Consider the following 19,781-nt stretch of genomic DNA (forward strand, 5'->3'; position numbering starts at 1 on the left):
TTTACCTGAATTGAAATGTATTTCATTGGTAATACTGAACTAATAATTTTTTAAATACATGCAGTATTCTTTTAATCAATTAAAGACATTTCTGATATATCTTTCACATCTGGTATAGGACAGCTTTATTAGCCCAAAAGGGCTATTGTTCTCGAAACGGTATTTTGCGTCGAATCATTATAAAAGGCTGTATCAATCACTTTTCATATTTTTGACGCCAAATATTATCACCCTGTATTATATTTAAAGAAAATAAAAAATGATGAATCTGCATGAATGTATGTATGTTTCTCACAATGTGATAAAATAACTGTACCTAGAGTCATCAAATTTTGAATAATATAGTCTTTCACCGGAACACGGGCACCTTATACCCCGAATTTGGAATTTGTTTTATTGTCTATTTCATATTTTATTAAACTTGAACGAACTTTTGATTAAAAAATCTTAACAGTTTTAAAGCGAGCAGAGGCAACACTGCAGGGAATAAAAAAATTCTATCTCCAGCGCGCGATACTGTCTGTCGGGAATTCTAAAGATACGCTATTTTTAAATACGTTTAGCCTAAAATGGCGTTAGCCCAAATGCTCTCGAAACGTGTACGTGTCTGTATATATAAAAAAGCACTTTGGGGCGTAATATAAAATCTGAACTTTCAGGTTTTCTTTTTTAAATTTTTTGTTCAATAACCGGAAATAATGATAACTGAGGATTGGAATAAAATCATCGGTTTGAAAATTACTTGAAATACGGGAAATGTATTTTACGACAAAGTAAATATTATTATTTTTTTGATAAATCAGGAAGTTTGAAGTTATGCAAGACCAATAAACATTCAGGAAAGAAACAAACACCTTTTCCCTAACACTAGACGGCGTTTCTATTCACTGAAACATCTTTCGTAAAAGGCAGTGATACAGATTGCTTGAGTTGTTTGCTAGTTTACCGCTAGTTCGCTAATAAAATGCAAATTACTTGCACGTTTCAGAATTAACTATAAAGTTTATATTATTATTTATTTAGTTTTATTGAATTGTAGAGGTTTTTTGGTTTTCGGACCAGGAAATACCATCTACATCGTCGCCAGCGTTCGATCCACGGATTTTCCGATTCCTAGGTGGTCATGTTACCAGTTACACCATGAGAGCACACACGGAGAAGGCAATAACTGCTATTGAATCGGACAAATCCAGATGGTGTAAATTTATCGTTGACCCCATTCTTGGGGGCGCCTTTGCAGATTTATTAGTTATTATTATTATTATTATTATTATTATTAGCAGAAACTTCAATTACCTATGTCCTCGCCCAGATTCGGAAACAGAAGTTTCCAAACTTAGTTAGGTGTGCTACCAGTTACTGTAATTATTTCTTACGGAATGTGTTATTAGATTTCTTGGTATGCAATAAAAATAATTGGTTGATATAATTAAATAGAAAGGGATCAGGACCGTTGAACAATATTCAAATAAACAAATAACATTAAAAAAACATTGCATATGTTTAATCAAATAAGTATTCAAAAAACATTGCATATGTTTATATAGATGGTTCATCTAATGAACAATCACTAATGGAGGTTCTGGAGTATTTCTGACTACTCCAGGCGATACTACGCATCAGCACAAAATTGATGCTGGACCGGTAGGCTCTAACTCGACTTCCGAGCTTCTGGCAATAGCGGAGACACTTAACATATATAGATCTCTTTCATTTCTGAGCAAGCAGAAAGGCTCGTTATCTTCTATGACTCAAAGTCTTCTGTAACTCCAGTTGCCAGCTTCTAGGCAATAGCGGAGACACTTAACATGTGTAGATCTCTTCTACTTCTGAGCAAGCAGAAGGGCTCGTTATCTTTTGTGACTCAAAGGCAGATTTACTGGCAATCCTTGATAGAATCTCCTTGATTACAGACAGGATCCTCTTTCGCCTAAATGAGCTTCAAAGTTAGATAAAGTCTGCATTATTCAATGGTTTCCAGGGCATGTCAAGCATCAGAGGTAACGAGGATGCAGATGAACTGGCAAAAGAGTTTCGAAATCTCAACAATAATAATAAAGTTAACATTACCTTCTTAGATGCAAATACCATGGCCAAATACAGATCTGATGTACGAATTTATTATGGCCGAAGACATGAATATCTTGGAGTTATGGTTTTGCACATCTCGTCCTAATTTTCATCCAGAAGACCTCGGTGGATGGAATCTAAGCGTGTTATACACGAGAACGTCATAATGTAATCGTACTTTTTAATTCTCTAGAGGGTCGTATGGTTTTCAAGGATTTAAGCACACCTTACTGTAGAAAGTACAGAATAATTGACAAACGTCTATGATTCAGGATTTGAGCAAGGGCCAAACGATATCAAAGCCGGCTTCGCTAACCACCGTTTGCATTATTTGCTATAAGTGTTTATATTAGAGAAATAACTGGCTTTTAATATTCACTCTATGGTATTACCTTATTTTATTTCTAGTATTTATAAATATTTCACTTAACGAATACTTTAAAAATGCTTTTAATATTTTATCCTTATCTTTTCGTGAGTTAATATTTCAAATACGCTTTCATATTTATCTACTAAAGAAAGAAATAACCGTAAGAATTTTATGCGCTCCTCTGCTATTCCTTATAATAATTCTTCTAATAAACTAATTCAGTCACTGCAGTTTTACTGTAGAAGTAAACATTATCAGGGAGAAGCTTAGTTTCATTTATAGAGATTTCTTGAGATAAACGTTCTGCAATTCACTCCTAATTTCTGCAATTGTAACATTAATTTCTATAAGCATTCCTTCCTGACAATTTAAAATGCAAGTTCACTTTATTTCAAATGCATATATTGAAATATATGAAAGACTGTTTCTGCTTCTGATTGTTAAAACAATTTATTTGCTAAAATGTACGCTTTGAGAGATAAACAAACAACTTTGTTTAGATATGCTTACTCGATATAAATAGGCAGTCCACATAATTTTTATTGCCATGGGTGTTTCCAAACCCTGGCCTCTTTCTTTTCAATAGAGAGTGTTAAAAAGTAAATTATTTACAAGCTGTCGTATCTTGTTCATTAATAATAGAATCCAACGAATGGCCTTTACAAAAAATGCAGAGCTTATGAAAGATCAATAGCAGTATACATTTTTATATGCGATAATTTACAGCTCCGTTATTTTCTCAACTTAGGCTCCCAAGTTTGTATCACAACTTAAACTCATAGATTTTCTTTTATTTAAAAATAGCTTTCTAAAGTTAACGAAACTCTTGAAATTAAGGAAATATGAAATTACTAAAATACAGCAATGAATAGAGGAAATTTCTTGTAAATTATATTGCACAAGATTTTTTTCTGAGATTCAATAAATGAAATAAAAATTTAAGCTTATGAATTCAAGATTTTGTATCTTATATTGTCAAAGAAACTATTACCTGCTGGCAATGTATCAGGCATATAAAAGAAGTGTTCCAGTTTTTGAACAGGGAAAATTCAATTTTAACTTTGTTTGATTCCTGGTGTTAAAATGTACGCCTTTATAGAGGCAGTCTAACAACGAACAGAAACATGTTGCGTGCAGCCTTCAACATGAAGTCATAGTTAAATAAAAGTTATGCGTAGCCTGTTGTTTTAAATAAATCTAAATCTGAAGAAAATAGTACTTGGCTTCTAATTGAGAGTAAGAAAGTAAAAGAAAAAATAACTAAACTCTTATTATTTTACTTTACGAATCATTTCTTCATTATAAGCTATAAATATTTGAAAAGAAATAAAATATGATACAAAATACATAATAAAATTATAAAAAGACATGAAAATAAAAGTATTAATAAATAATATACGAAATTTTAAGCAAATATTAATACAAAGCTACGAATAAAAAAAATAAGACGCATTTAAATTAACCAGTAGGCAATTTATATGAAATACAATGTATTCTTTAACATATGAGGCATGTTAACTATCTTTCTATCAAGTAATTGCATCAGGGAAAACTTTGTTTTAAAATCCCAAATTTTACGTAAACAGAATGGTTAAAATTATTCGTTTTCACCACCAAGCTAATTTAAAAACGAAGAAAAAAGATAACATGCAGCTAGTCTTAAAGTTTTTTAACTGGATGATGTTATTGATTTCAAAACACACATTTGAAAACTTTACTTCTTAAACTAGGATATTTAACAGAGTGAAAGGCTCACAAAACATAGAATCATGATAGTGGTAGTAACATAAATATTTTTGTGACATACTATACTGTACTTCGGTACATTGCATGGTATGTAGTACAGCATATTATGTCACAAAAATATTTATGTTACTTTCACGATCGTGATTATTATCACTATCATAACCATGAATTAGAAGTCGGTACTTCCCATCGCATATGATTTATATTCAGGCTTAGAGGCTTCGAAATATTGCATGCGCATATATATTATGCACGTCAGAAGCAAAGACAAGAAACATACTTTTGAGTTTTAGGGAATGTCTCGCCACTATAATTTTTTTTTTTTTTAATTTCATGAAGAACATTTAATAGAGCTATCGAAAGGAAACCTCAGTCTGAAGATTTCATTACAGAATCTGAAGAATTAAAGAATCTCAATCTGAAGATTTACATCAAATACATTTAAGATAAATTTTATATAAAAAATATTAAATAAACTACTAAAAGTACTGAAAACAAATTATAAAACATCAAGAAACATTTTAAATACAATGATTCTGTATATAACAAATAGTGTCAAAAATATGTTATAAGAAACCTGAGAATTTCATAAAAGTTATAATTTCTTACAGAGAGGTCACCAAAAAACTTCGATATATGAGCTCCTAGCTGCTTATGTTCTCAACCAATTAGAATGGTGTTGGTGTTGGTGTATTTAATTATGGCAAAGCACACGAGGGCTTTCTGCCTAAGGGGAGGGATGCCTTCGTGGAGGACTTTCTAAGGGAAACTGGCTCGTATACACGTTACACATGGGGAAAACCACGAAAACGCCCATGCAGATAGCCCGTTCGTGGGATTCGAACCTCTAACCGAACTACCAGTGCTCAGCGTCTTTACCGCTCGGCCGCTGGTGGGCCCCAATTAGAATGAAATTGCAGATGTTGTTATTTTAAAGGTGTGAGCTCGAGATTATAATAAATTTAATCAATTTAAAGCAATAAAGGTCTCACGGTTACGGTTAGATTTATAACAATTCAAAATTTTCTAATGGTAACACCCAGGTTTTTCCTGCGCAAATTGATTAGCGTATCAAAAACCGTAAATGGTGTTGGAAAGATTTAGGTATGACGAAATTGCGGGCGTAGAATATTTACAAAGAAGAAAAGTACCTATGACAACACAAGGGACCAGAGGGGAAAAAACTTCTATTAGAATTACATGTTTTCAACGTGACTACGTTCGCAGAAAATAACACATTGCATGAGGGAGGTTATTGACAACAATGACGAATGTAACATCGTAGAAGGAATAATGCATATAATTTCACGTTTTATTGCATCTTTCAGTTCTGACAAATCTCAAGGATTTGATGCGAACATCTTAGACTGAAGATTACTCCAAAAGTAGGAGATGGCTGCATTCATCTCCCGTAACATCGCAGTTTCGTGGCCACCGCGATTCACCGACCGATTTAATTTATTCCGATGAATTTCTGGCTCTGGTGTTTTCTGAAATCTTAAGTGAACACACCAATCCAGAAGAATTATTAGAATTTAAATATAATTAAATATGCAGCAATACAGATTACTCCTGTGATGTTACGTTCATCATTGCTATCAGCAATCTCTCGCATACAATGCGTGATTGACGGCGAAAGTGGACACACTTTGGCTTGTAATTCCAATAAAAGATTTTGCCTCCCCATATCTTGCTTTGTCCTTTGTATTATACGATGGTCTTCTTTGCAAATTTTTGCGCGGCAGTTTTCATCATATGTGTGTCAATGCCATTCATGAATTTTAAATGAGGAGATCAATTTGTGGGGGAAAACAATGGGTGTTCCACTCAACCGTAACTGCAACCGTGAGATCTCTGTTGTCCTGAATCCTCATAATCTTGAGCGCATACCTTCAGACAACAATATCTGGAATTTCATTTCAACTAGTTGAGCGGATAGACCGCTGGGAGTTCATACATCGGGGAAGACTTTTTTAAGACTATCTATTACATATTATATGTGTTTTAAATTGTATCTGTCAGACTCATTCAGTACAGAAAAATAAAGATTTAAATGGTAATCAGTGTTGAATTTATTTTTTTCAAATCGCTCAGTTCGTTAATCAGTAATACAGTAATTAAATTTGGGAATTGAATTAAAGCTTTTAATTTTGCTGAATGGCAGCACATTGAGAAGCGACTACGTGCAAGGGCGTATAGGATTTAAATTAAAGACCAACGGGCAAGCCCGCCAGCTGAGCGGGCTGACGCCCGCTACCTAATTTGAGGGATGCCTTCGTGGAGCGATCGCTTTATTCACGTATGCATCCACAAGATATTGCTAGGTCACTTGATTGCTTGCGAGCAAACCCGCCAGCATTATACACATGCGGAAAATCACGAAAACACCCATGCAGCCAGCCCGCTCACCGGGTTTCGAAGGTTGGACTGAACTACCAGTGATCAGCGGTTTTGCGCGGGCTGCGACAGCTTTATTCACTTTTGCATCCAGAAGATGCTGCATACACGATACACATGCAGAAAATCACGAAAACACCCATGGACCAGCCCGTACGACGGGATTCGAAATTTGGACCAAATTACCAGTGTTCTACCCCCGCTTTATTCACGTATGCACTCACAAGATACTTCATAAACGTTACACATGCGGAAAATCATGAAAACAGGCATGCAGGCAGCCCGTTCGGTGATATTCCAAAGTTTGACCAAACTACCAGTGTTCAGCGGTTTTGCGGGGACTGAGCCCGATTTATTCATGTAAGCATTCAGAAGATATTTCGCAAATTTAATATATCACACCCAGAAAATCAGTGCTATGTTTGCTTCATCTTATATACGTGAACAAGTGTTTTCAACTATAAACCTTACAAAGAATTATTTCAGTAGACTGACAGATGGGCATTTAGCCTCGTTCCTTAGAATCAGTACATCTCACATCGAACCTCAGTATAAGGAACTTTTATTAAATCGCAATTTCATTCATCTCATTAATATATTTAAATTTTAATACTTTTATATTGTTTTTAAAATTTGAGAAAAATGCATCTTGGCCCGCCAAACTTTTTTTTTTTTTCGATTTTTGGCCCGCGACCGAAAACGTTTGCCCATCCCTGTCTTATAGCTTACTGCAATGCAACACTTAAAGAATCAGCTTTGTGCAAGTCTGAAATGCGCAAACGAACTAAAGTTCTTACTACCTTGTGCATATTCTTGCCAAGAACTGCTTGCACCCTTATCCGCTTGTACCCTATTGTTAATTTTGCCGGGACAAAATTTTATAGATTGCAAAACTTTCGCAAAATTGGAAAACGTTTGCTATTCGAATTGGCAAATATTTTGAAATTTTGTGTCACCTCTTCCGCGGAGTTTAGTCACGATGCTGAATGGAAGACAGCGATATAAGCTGCACATTGATTTATCAAGCGTGATGATCTAATAAATGTTTTTCAAAGTATAATAAATTATTTAATGCTTGAAAATAAATTTCTGTTCGTTTAAAATGAACAATGCAGTATTCACTTTAATTGAAATAATAATATTTTAAAATTATTTTAATGGGAAAATTGCTTTTAAACTCATAAGTCGATTACAAGTTCTAACACTGATCGCATTCAATACGAATAATACTTGGTACTGAAATTAAAAGTATTAAAAGGAACTTATATTCGAAAACTATTTTACACATTACGGTTTACAAATATTATTTGTTTCAAGAAAACCGAGGTTAGAGTATATGTTCAAATAATAGGAATCTTAAATTATGTAGCCTTCTGTATTTAATTTAAATTAGAAATTTTGAGACATTCATGTTTCATTGTCAAAAGCAGTCCCGTACTCAGATGCTTTCATCTTTTCAGACTCGAATCCACTTTTACATAAAAATAAATTAGGAGGATGTTTTATTCTTCTGTAATAATTTTATAGTTTCCTTAAACATGAGACAGCATAAATAAATGTAGGATTATTTTATGACACATAGTGTATTTTCAGTTATTCAATAACTTTTTATCCACATATACTTATCTCCATCGATTTTGGTTTCTATTCTGCATAAATCCTCCAGAATGTAGCTGAGTTTTTAATAACATATAAAGTTATATGAGAATATTTCTAATTTTAATCAAAATCATTTTTATAATGGTGCATTTATTGTTAAATAATATTAGGAAATATTTAAGTGGTTGACTGTGGAAAAAACTTTTTATAGTAGTTTTGAAATAAAATCTATTCTTGAGATAAAGTTTGGTCTCCTAGAATAAATATTTAATAAGGCTATCTGAAAACAAATACGTAAATAATAATAACTTCTTGCCATCATTATTTCAAAATAATAATAACACCACTTAAAATTATAATATTGGAAGTGATTTCGAATATTCACAATAATCAGTAAAATTGAAAGTCTAAAGGGAAGGTCTTTTTTATATTAGTAGTTATGATACTAACTTCTTGATAGTAAAAGATTGGCTGATCGTGAATTTTTACAATACACATTTTGTGATTTTTTTAAACTATTTTAGATTATGCTATGCAGACTCGATCTCGAGAATGTTAGTTAAAATTTCGAAATATTTTGTGCTAACAATGCTTACTTTCTAGTTGAAAACATAACACTTATAAATTATTCCTTAAATCAAACATTTCACATTTAAATTGCTAAAGTAACTGTAAGGGACATAAAATAAATAAATAATGTGTCCATTTTAAATTATATTTTAATTATAATTTTAATTAAGCTTTAGTTATTCTTGTCATGGTAACAAGAATATTGAAAATAAAATAACGCTTTATTTCGATCGTGTTCAAGAGAAGATGAAGCACAACTCACAGATCGTTCAAATGATAAAAAAAACTGTCTTATACTTTCGTTTTTTTATGAAAGCTCAGTAAAATATTTTAAGCATTTATTCTGAAGTCTTTGTCCTAGGAAATAGTTAAGGAAAATAATTTCCTTCACTATCACAGTTAACGTTTACCTGAATGAATAAAATAATTGAATGACATTTATCTAATTACGAAAATTAATTTAGCGCTCAGTTTGTTGATTCGTGTTTTAATAAAACAGATGATGTGACCTGTGCATGATCGCCCTCTAGCTGGGGCTGATTGCTGATCCGAACTCTAAGAGATGTTCGAATCGGACTTTGGTTTGTGATATGTGATTTTCCGCTTTTCTTGTGGGTGCCATATCTGTCTGTCCACTCCACTGCAGTGCACCCTGAGCAAATTTTCTCGACTTTAATACTGTTCAAAAATCAATGGGTTTGGCCTTTTCTGATAAATTATCTCAACGCAAATTTTCAGCCATTGAGGAAACATTATAGTGTGTTTATAAGAAATGAGAGTCGCTTGTTTGGTTTACTGATTAGAGTCAAACTGGAGAAGATTCTCTTTCCAAGGAAAAGGTTGTTTTCTCTTAAGGATTTCTAACAGGAACTGGCTCATAATCTCTTTACACATAAGGAAAATTAAAACAATTTCATTACATATGTGTTCATTCCTCTAAAGCCAAAGATCGGGTGGATTTCTAGCCTTCCGGTGTCTTGAATACTCAGTTACCATTGAGTTACAAAGAGCAAGTTATATTAAAATCGTTACGTTTTACGAACGTACAATTTACGAAAGTTTCAGTATGACATGAACAAAAGGTACAATATTCTGAAGTATAAAAAATATAGAGTCAGTGAAAGTACTCTTTAACTGAGAAAAAGAAAACTGTCATATTTTCAAAGAAAATATTGACCAAAAGAAATAGAAGTTCTAATTATATTCTGTCTTTATATTCTATAATTATTATTTTCATATATTCGTCATTTGCCTTTTTAATCGGATAAATATGCTAAATGATTTTAAAAAGTTAAAAGCAGAAAATATAGTTGTTTTTATTAAAAAGTACTAGTGAATATTGATTTTATGTTCTAAGTAATGCATTAGCAGAATAATATTTACAATTATTTTTCTATTTATAGTTCCTTCAGTTGATTAACAGAACTAAAAAAACGAAATAACACAATTAGTGTTTGTCTAATCAAGCACAATTATTAATATTTTTTAACTGAAACGATTATGATAAAATAATGCTTTATGAACTGTTTCTTAATCATAATTAAAAATAGACACTTTCCATTCCATATAAAATGGCGTTCTTCTAAATCAACACTAATTGGTACAATGTAATTTAAACTCTTAAAATCTTAATTAAGTATAATAAAAGATTTCTTTTCGGATCATTTAGAGGAAAAAATTCACTGAGATAAAAATGTAAGTGTTTAGTGTAAATGTTGAATAGTCAGAAAGGACTTTTTAGCGCAATAATTACATATTTTAATTTAACGAGGAAAACAACTAAAATTTGTAGCTGAAAACATTTTATATTTTAACAATTTTATTTCATTTAAAAATCTAAGGAATTAAATCTAATTTAAAAAGATTTCTTTGCCACATAACATTCCTTAAACAGTTTTTTACCTAGCTTACAAAAGTTAAGCCAGAGAAAGTTAAATATTTTTCATCTACACTAATAAACCTTCTGTTTCCTATTTATGATAACAAATAGCATCACTTTTGCATATGATTTGAGTTATATTTAAATTTATACGCAAAACGTTTCCGCCATTATGAAACTAAGGAAAACTCATGTATTCATAAAATCTCTGTGGTTCCATCATCTTGAAAACAATTTCAGAAACACAAAGAAACACGTTAATGAAACGGAAAACTTTAGTCCATAATACGTTTTAAAACTGTGAAATGAAAATACTTTATCTGGAATGAATAGGTAGCATTAAATTTCATTTCTACTATTGGGAATAATCACGTATTACATATCTAGTCTTAACAGTATTTACCTGGCGAATCTTGAAGTAAGCCTGTTTTATCGCAAATTTACGTAAAGAGGCAATAGGTGGACAACTTCAATAGTTATAAATATTATATTTTTTATTTACTAACATTATTACAATTTAATTTAATAATGTGTCAAGGAAATAATATAATGATTATATGTAATCATTAGGAAATAATCGTAAATTATTTTTCAACTTAGTACTTTGATTATTCCATCACGGATAAGCGAAATATATTTGGAAAATAATCCAATTCTAGGTATCTCACTTTCCTTGTAAAGTAGTGAAACTTCGGTACTATCACTGGAAAACTGATAGTCTTTTCTAGCGCGATTCAGTCTTGGAATCACATAGCTATAAAGCGAACTCTTTCTAAACCTTATGGGAGAAAAAGGCTATTTTTAATATAAAATCATTGGTAATTTATTATTTTCTAAATAATATACATAGGGTATTCAACCATGATATGTATTTGAATTCTAAAATATTTTTTCCTATTAAAAAATCCAATGTTAAATTTATATAGAATCCTTTAGGATTATAGCCCAACGTTACGTTAAGCTATATGTCAAAGATCTTTTAGAGTATTCTATAAAATTTTAAGTAGAGCTTTTTAGAGTTATGTATAGAGATTTTATAGAGATATGTTCAAAGCTTCTATAAAAATTTGTTTAGTTTCTGAAGTCCCCAGACATAGAATTTTATATAAAGTTTGTAGAACCAACTAATAGAATTTTATTAAAAATATCAGATCCAATTAACAGAATGCTGGGCTATAATTTTAAAGAATTCAAACAACTTTTTTTTTGCGTTAATTTTATATAAAAAGTTCTCTAAAAACTTTTGAGTATTGGAAGAATTACCAAAGCAACAAAATTTTCTGTTTTCACTAATAGATAAATTTAATTAAAGTTAAGAAACCATTTCTCTTATCAAGGGCAAAGGTAAAATACATAAAAGCACTAATTTAAGTCTTTAGTCTCTAATCGCTATTTCTTTCAGTAGCATGAAAGAATAACAGAGTGAATTATACAATACTTCCAAAAAGCTCTTAAGAACTACGTTTTTGATATGAGGGTAATGTAAGTGAAAATTCTTTAAGTATTTCTAAGGAAAAATGGGCTATATATGTGTTAACGCGAAAAATCTGAAAAACCATACAGATTGGTTGATCCCCATAGAAATAAAACACTACGAGAACTAACCAGCTTTTTGAGGCTTTGTCCACTTGACCACTGTTCGATCAAGCAGACCAGAGGATGTTACGTTAAAAACAGAAAGGCTAGGTGAGAAAAAGGAGAAAGAGAAAAACGTTTACAATATGTGAAGAAAACTGTCCTCTTAAATGGAAATTTTAATTTTACGTTTTAGTGAATAATATTGTTAGAATTTTATTAGAATCTAACTATTAATATCAGTTAAATATTTTTAGGTTCTAATTATTAATATCTGTTCTAATTATTAAAATCTGCGTTTTATAATATGCAGCTTAACAGCATGGTGCGTAACCGGGTAATTGTTTTATGTCTACTTGATATTTTTAGAAATGTTTTCATACAGTTTTAAACCATAATTTTTGATCAAATAATTTGATTTAGATTTAGGACCCGAAACTTAACCTAAATCACAGATCACAAAATACGAAGGTTTAGCCCGCGATCGCTCCTGAAAATATTCTCTATTTTCGGGATAAAATTATTATCTTTTCTACAAGTATTTCTTTAATTACGTGTTATCTTTATCGTTGCACATTTTGCATATAAGCTTTGAGCTTACATTTAAAATACTTGAAATTTTTTAGCATTCTTCGAATTTCCTAAAATTCTTACGTTGTACATTATATTCACTTGTCATATTATTCGTTCCTTATATAATGTGAACAGAAAAGCTGAAGCAAAAATTTTGTGGTATAAATCCTGGTTGTTGTTACCAAGAAAGCTCTTTTAAATACTCTGTTTAAAGAGGGCGCTCAGAAATGCACATTTTACAGAATAACCTGGCAAGGTGAGCAGTTGAAAGGTATAATCCGACCATGCCCATTGTTTTAGAAATACACACATTGTTTTAGAAATACACTTAACGCGGGGCCATAAAAAATTTAAAGAATCGGAAGTTCAAAAATTTCTTTATATAATGCAGTTGTTTTCTTCCCGCACTCAAATTGGACGACTTATCAAATAAGTCACTTACTTGAAGTAATTTCATGACTTAAATTATGTGACGAACTTATCACATAGTTTCATACTTTAACTAAAGTAAGTTTCGATTAAACCAAAGAATTTTCGGCCCCCGAACAACCGATCAATATCGAGCAATAAAAAAGTTTCGCCTACACGCCAAGAAAAGAGAAATACAGATAGTTTTTACGTACGTATAAGACGTTATAATAGTTATTGTTCATTCATGAAATACTTTTGTTAACAGGCGTACACGTCAAAATTTAAAAACTAGCCCACGCAATAATGTATGATGACGAGCCAATGACGACAGAAGAGTTCTATGAAAAGTTTGGCGAATCTGACCATGAATTCGACGTTGAAGGATTTTGATTTTTTTATTTACCAAGGTATTTTTATCGTATATTTACTTTTTTCTCAGATGATTTTTGAATAAATGTAGTACTTAATTTTTTTTTCGAAGTTTCTCGATCGATTTCGGAAGTGGGGGTCGACTTATACGTGGGTTTCGTTTTTTCTACGATTTTCTTATGTCGAAGTGGGGGGGGTCGACTTATACGCGGTATCGACTTACACGCGTGTATATACGGTATATATAATATGTATATGACATATATAATATATATATCCTTGATTATTTTTACAGAATATTCTAGAGAAACGCAGAAATGAGAGGCCCATGTGGATTGCTAAATGTAGGAATGCGGAAGACTTAATGCAAAAAATGAATTCAAATCACTATAATTTGTATGAAAACGACGCATTGAGTTAAAAGTACAGATTCCTTCATTTTTAGGCTAATTATATTACTTTATGTTTTTCTTAGGTTTTTGTTTGACCTACCTTCGGCACCTAAAATTGTAAATTCATTATGTTGTTTTCAAGCAGAAGACCTGAAAAATGTGCAATTACCTCGCCGGGAAACGAAGCTGGACCTCTCGAATACGGGAGAATGCGCTACCGTTATACCACGAAGACTTGCTGGGAAAAAGGAGAAAATATCTTCTATATCCCCCTTTTTAAAGGACGACTGGTGAGGAGCGGACCCAATCCCCAAATCCTGGTAGTGACGAATTATCGTTCACCACCTTTTAGTTCAAGCGCCACTGTAGATTCATTGTTATTTTTTTTATTTATTTTTTTTTAAAGAAGCAGGAGACATGAAAAATGTGCAGTGTCCTCACCTGGACCTCTCGAATATGGGCCATATGTGCTACCGTTACAAAACGAAGGCATTCTGGAAAGCGACACCTTATAATATATTGTAAGAATAAATATCTGCTTCATTTAAAACAATTTTGTACTTGGAAAAATATCGCATATATCCATTTACATAAAGAGAGTTAAAAACCGGGTATTTGTCTTACTTGAGCACGGTCTATGGAACGTTTTTCACTCATTTTACAAAAATATAAAGAATATTTTATTTATTAAAAACTTTTCTTCTTTCCTTTTGTGGAAACGTTAAAAAAATAATAAATTTTCACTTGCAAAACGTTCCCCTCATATTCTTGAAACTCTTTCACGAAATAAAATACCTTAGATTGAAACAAATTTGCAAATGGATATACATGCTTAGCGTCACTAATTAAAGAAATAAGCACTGCAGCTACCTTCAGCTTTTTCGACATTTTACAAGTTTCATGATATGATAATAATAATAAACACATTTTTGAATCATCTGTTCAGAAGCCGTATTAAGAATTATATGAGAAACAATTTATAAAAATCTACATTTGTAGCATGCGATTTATCTAATTGTATGTTATTTAAATTCAGTGTGATTATGTTTTATAAATTCAATTTTATTGTTTTAATTTTTTACTGTTATGCAATGTTATGTTTGTATAATTCGTATATAGTTCGATTAATGACCAAGAGTTAAAAAAATTATTTTTTATCTATAGTAGAAAATATGAATGAAAGGAAAAAGTTTAGCTAAGAATTTAATTGTCGTGCAATCAATAGCAAAACCATAGCAATTTCTCTTAGAGACACTTCAAACGAAAGGCCTCATAATAGCAGTGATAAAAATAATTATTATTATGTGTTCGACGCTATTAAGAAATGGCAGTGATTTTTCTTTCTCAGGAACTTCAGTGTTAAAGATATAACAAATGGAAAAATGAAGAATGTAGAAATTATCTCTACTGATCACGTTGTAAATAAGCAAATATATACCAGTGAATGTATTCTTAAAAAAGCTTAAATGATAGTAATATTCTTAACTCTTAGTGTAATTGTAAATCGAACCCATAATGTATTCAATAATAAAAACATAACTTATATAATAGCAAATATTTCATCAGAATGTATAATTATTTAATTTTTAGAATTAAATAATTTTTAAAAATAATAAAAAATACTTATTTTCAATTACATCATGCGCGTAATTATTTATCAATACTTTGTTAATTACAGAGTGGATAAAGGAAGAGAATATTTCATGTTGCTTTTATTGCACCATTTTTATAAAATATTTGAATGTACTGAACTACGGCTGTTCCATTATTCATATGCGTTTAAAAATATCCGTAAAAGTAAAATGGAATAAATGTTGCTCTTGAATAGTTTACACTTGGTTCCACACTTTAATGATTAAAATCAACATCATAAATATAAAAATTACTCAACAGTGTAATTGATGTACAAAATTTCTAATTTCTCAAAATAGTAAATAATAGTTCGACAAAGAATTGTATTTACAAAAATATTTGCAGCTAACTTTCGAATGGATATATTTCAAAGAATGATAGAATTTCGAATGTATATATTTCAAAGGATGATGTGTTATATTATCAGAGAATCTTATGCGGAATAAGATGCTATGTACATAAACTACTTTTGACTTAAAACACATGTGAAAAACATGAAAAGGCTAAATCAACAAGTAAATGAGTTGCGAAACAAATGACAAATACTTGGAATTCGAGAAGATGCGGGTGAATTCAGAAGTGGACTGATTTATTTTTTTTTCTGAAACTCTGCACAAATTGTAATCTCTTACAGAATAAATTTGAAACAGATACATTCAAATTAATTTAATATTTTCTTTTTAAAAACCATAACTGGAAAAATTTACTGAGTATCTTCATCCGACTTTTAAGAATCGAAACTAAAATTCAGTTTTTTGAAAAATTCTAAATAAGAAATGAGCGCAATAAATAAACTTTAAAAGCCAGTTTAAAGAGTTAATTAGAGTAACAGAAGGAAGTAAGCTTACCTGGAAATATCTTTTCTGAATGCGCTCTTAAAGAAGCTGTGGTTCACTGTGGTCTGTATGCGCGCATCTCATTGGCTCTCAAAAGTTTTCGATAGTCATTCTAAGCCAACCATTGCTCTGAAAAGCTCTTCTACAAATGTTCAACCGGCGCCTCCAACCTGTCATTTTACTCAGCCAGCAGAAGAAAGGCGCAAAATCAAACGACCACAGCGCTATCTAGTGCTCAGTTTCGAGGGAAAGGCAATTTTACAGAGCAGGTATATTCTGATTTTCTAAAATAACACAAGCCTTCCGATATATTTAAAGTAATAACTAGTTCTTGAAAGTATAATATTATTATATTAATATAGTTCACATAATTATCTCTTAATAATGATTAAAATATTATAAAGTTCAGATTCTTTAATTTTTTTATCAGAAGTTAAAATGAATCATGATAAAACTGATAACTTTGCATTCTGTATTATTTCATTTTATATTACCTAAAATTAAAAATAAATATACAGCTCTTAAAAGTTTCAAGCTGTGTAATATTTTGCCTTCGGTACTGATTTCAAGAACATCATTTTTATTTACTGGTCGCAAATTTGTAAAGTACTTTTGCTAGTAACTTCTTTATACTAGTAGCTGAACTGAATTTGCACTATCAACTGCTAAATTTTTACTATTGTGTTTATGCTGTTTAGAATTAACTTCATATCGTACCTGCACTAGCTAAATGTGAAACTATGTTAGTCACAAAATCATAGAGTGAACAAGAGGCAGAATAACAGAATCTGAAGCATCTTCTGTGTGATTCTGAAGCATCTTTCAAAAGTTGCAGTTCAAATAACCCTTCACGTGTAGGTGAATTTTCTGAACTGATCGTCTTGTAAAGTATATATTTCTATACGAATTAACGCTCGTTATACGTGATTTTTTATGTTTTTTATTCGTTATGCGTAATCACATTTAATAACAGCTGCATAAAAAACTGCACATAAAACATAATATAAAGTCGCTTATGCAGGAATTAATTAGAATGACGTCGTTTCGTTTAGTAAATCATATTACAAACGCAGAATGAGATAAAATTATTAGACTCATAGAAGAATTTTTAAGTTATTTAGCTTGTTAATACATATAGAGCATTCTATTAATAGTAATTAAATACTCAGAAATCTTATTGCTTTTCTATACATTCTGCTGCGTTTAGGCATACATTCAATTAAAGAGTTGCATATTTGGAATTCTTTAAAATTTACGTCATGCCATTTTTGAATAAAGCTTCAATCAGCTCCACTCCATCTTTTATTCATTGGTTTGAAATTTCTTTTACGACTGTTCACACATTTTTGTAACTGCACAAGGTAAAACGTTTATATAATTTTTAGCTAATACATTAGACTATTCTTCGCTTTGTGAAATTCCGTTGACTACTGTGTATGATAAAACAAATTTTCCTACATACAAGTCATGGATTTGAAGCTAAAATCAAATTTTTGACACACTCTTATATTGTTATAGTCTCATAGCTTCTTTAGCACTATATAATCTTTCTAGGCGTCAAAATGCATCACATTCTGAACTATTAATGACTTTAATTTTTTTATCACTTTTTGTATTAATTACCTTTTAATGATATTAGAAATAACCACTGAACACGTTCTATGTGAATGACATGTTCTAGTCACTTACGGACATATTGTAGCGCTTTTTCATTAATATAGAAAATTATTTCTTCTCTTAAACATACCTGAAAAAGATCATTCAAATATTTCTCATTTTTCACAAAAAATACCCAGTAATATTGTAACTATAAATGTTTTTAACAAAACTAATCATAATGGTGAAAACAAAATTCAATAACAGCCATTGAAGTGTAGTAAAATATCAATAAATATTTTACAAACGTTCTTCTTTTTTACATTATACCAATCGTTATGCTTTTCAATCTAAATATATGGCCTTTTAACCACAACAAAATAATTTTAGTGTTTTTCTGAGTTCGTAAGATTTGCTCCAGTATTAAATAATGTCTTTTATAGTCACTTAAATAATTTTTTCAAACCTTCAAAGTTATGTTCGATTTTTTAAATCTTTTGAACGTGTTATGCACAGTTAGTTCTTTATGCCTTGGTGAGAATTTTATTTTTTGCCAAAGTTTTATCCGAGTTTCAACAATTGGAATCCTTCAACAATTGGAATCCAATTCCAGAAATGAATAAGGCTCTCAGATTTGGGCTGATAGTAAAGTTTCCAACAATCTCTTCTGATTATGTTATTTCAGTGAGTTCAAACAACTGAAATTATATTAGGTTAAATACCTGTTTTTGACCTGCACGTAATACTAATATTTCATACTAAAGTCGAATGTACATACAAGAAAATAGGAATAAATAGTAATTAAAAGTAATGAATAAAATAAAATTAAGAATTCATTTAAATGATAATAATATACGAATATGCATGAAATAAATATATAATTGCGTTAAAGTTATTTATTGTATGAAATTGAAATAAATAATGTTATAACAAATTTTGATATAATTAACTTGCATAAAAACCTTTCAAGATAAACAAATATAATAAAGTTAAATATATACTCACAAATAAATTGTTGCAAAAGAAAACATAACAGTGTTGTGTTGTGTAGCGAATTTAATTTAATTAAGTGATTCATAAAAATCAAAATTTTAATTTGTAATTATTCAAAATTTGAGCTACACAAGTTTGGTTATATTCTTTTTGGGCGTATTAATTCTAGTGTAATATATTTTGGCTTTCCGAGTTTACGCAAACTGCGTCTTCATTCTTGTACACGCAAACAATGGATAAGTATTTCTTTCTACGTAATAAACTCAGTTTTTCGTGTCAAAAATTAATTTGATTTCTTAGTATTTAATATCATTAGTTGCAGAAAAATTAGCTCTTTAATTTGGCATAACTTTCATTTTTCTAACTTTAATTGCTTTTCAGTTATGAGCTTTAATTAGTTTTCTTCGTTTCGCTTGTGATTTAGTTAAAGGGGGATGAAATGCCTTCTTTCCGGTTGAAAAGTCACTTTTTGCGAGTTTTCAGCGTTCTTTCGTTGGGACCCTTGCAGGGTTGTTGAAATTCCTAATTTCCCCCGGTCGCAGGTGGTGTTTATTTGGCGAGGGTTTGGCGACATAGATTTTCCGTTGCGGTTTCAAAATAGTGGTTTTGGCGAGTTTGATAACATGAGGGTATGCTGTGGTTGCAACTATTTCAACTTTCGGCGAAAAATGAGTTGCGCCAACTTGGCAGTACGGCGCTCTCCCTTTTAACGGGTTCTTTTGTGGGACGAGCGCACTTTTGCACTTTTTACACTTTTTGCACTTTCTGACACT

General features: G+C 30.9%; 1 pseudogene across 1 annotated transcript in view; it reads right to left on the reverse strand.

Moving 5' to 3' along the window:
- Positions 1–16,565, reverse strand: part of LOC118195081 (5-hydroxytryptamine receptor pseudogene) — a 677,424-nt pseudogene extending 660,859 nt beyond the window's left edge. The window contains exon 1 of the transcript XR_015040225.1: positions 16,432–16,565. The product of XR_015040225.1 is annotated as a 5-hydroxytryptamine receptor pseudogene (transcript). The remainder of the gene's footprint in view (positions 1–16,431) is intronic.
- Positions 16,566–19,781: the final 3,216 nt, after the last annotated feature.

The sequence above is a fragment of the Stegodyphus dumicola genome, chromosome 3, assembly GCF_044657685.1.
Source record: "Stegodyphus dumicola isolate Sdum_Otavi_A_Nest chromosome 3, ASM4465768v1".
NCBI lineage: Eukaryota > Metazoa > Arthropoda > Arachnida > Araneae > Eresidae > Stegodyphus > Stegodyphus dumicola.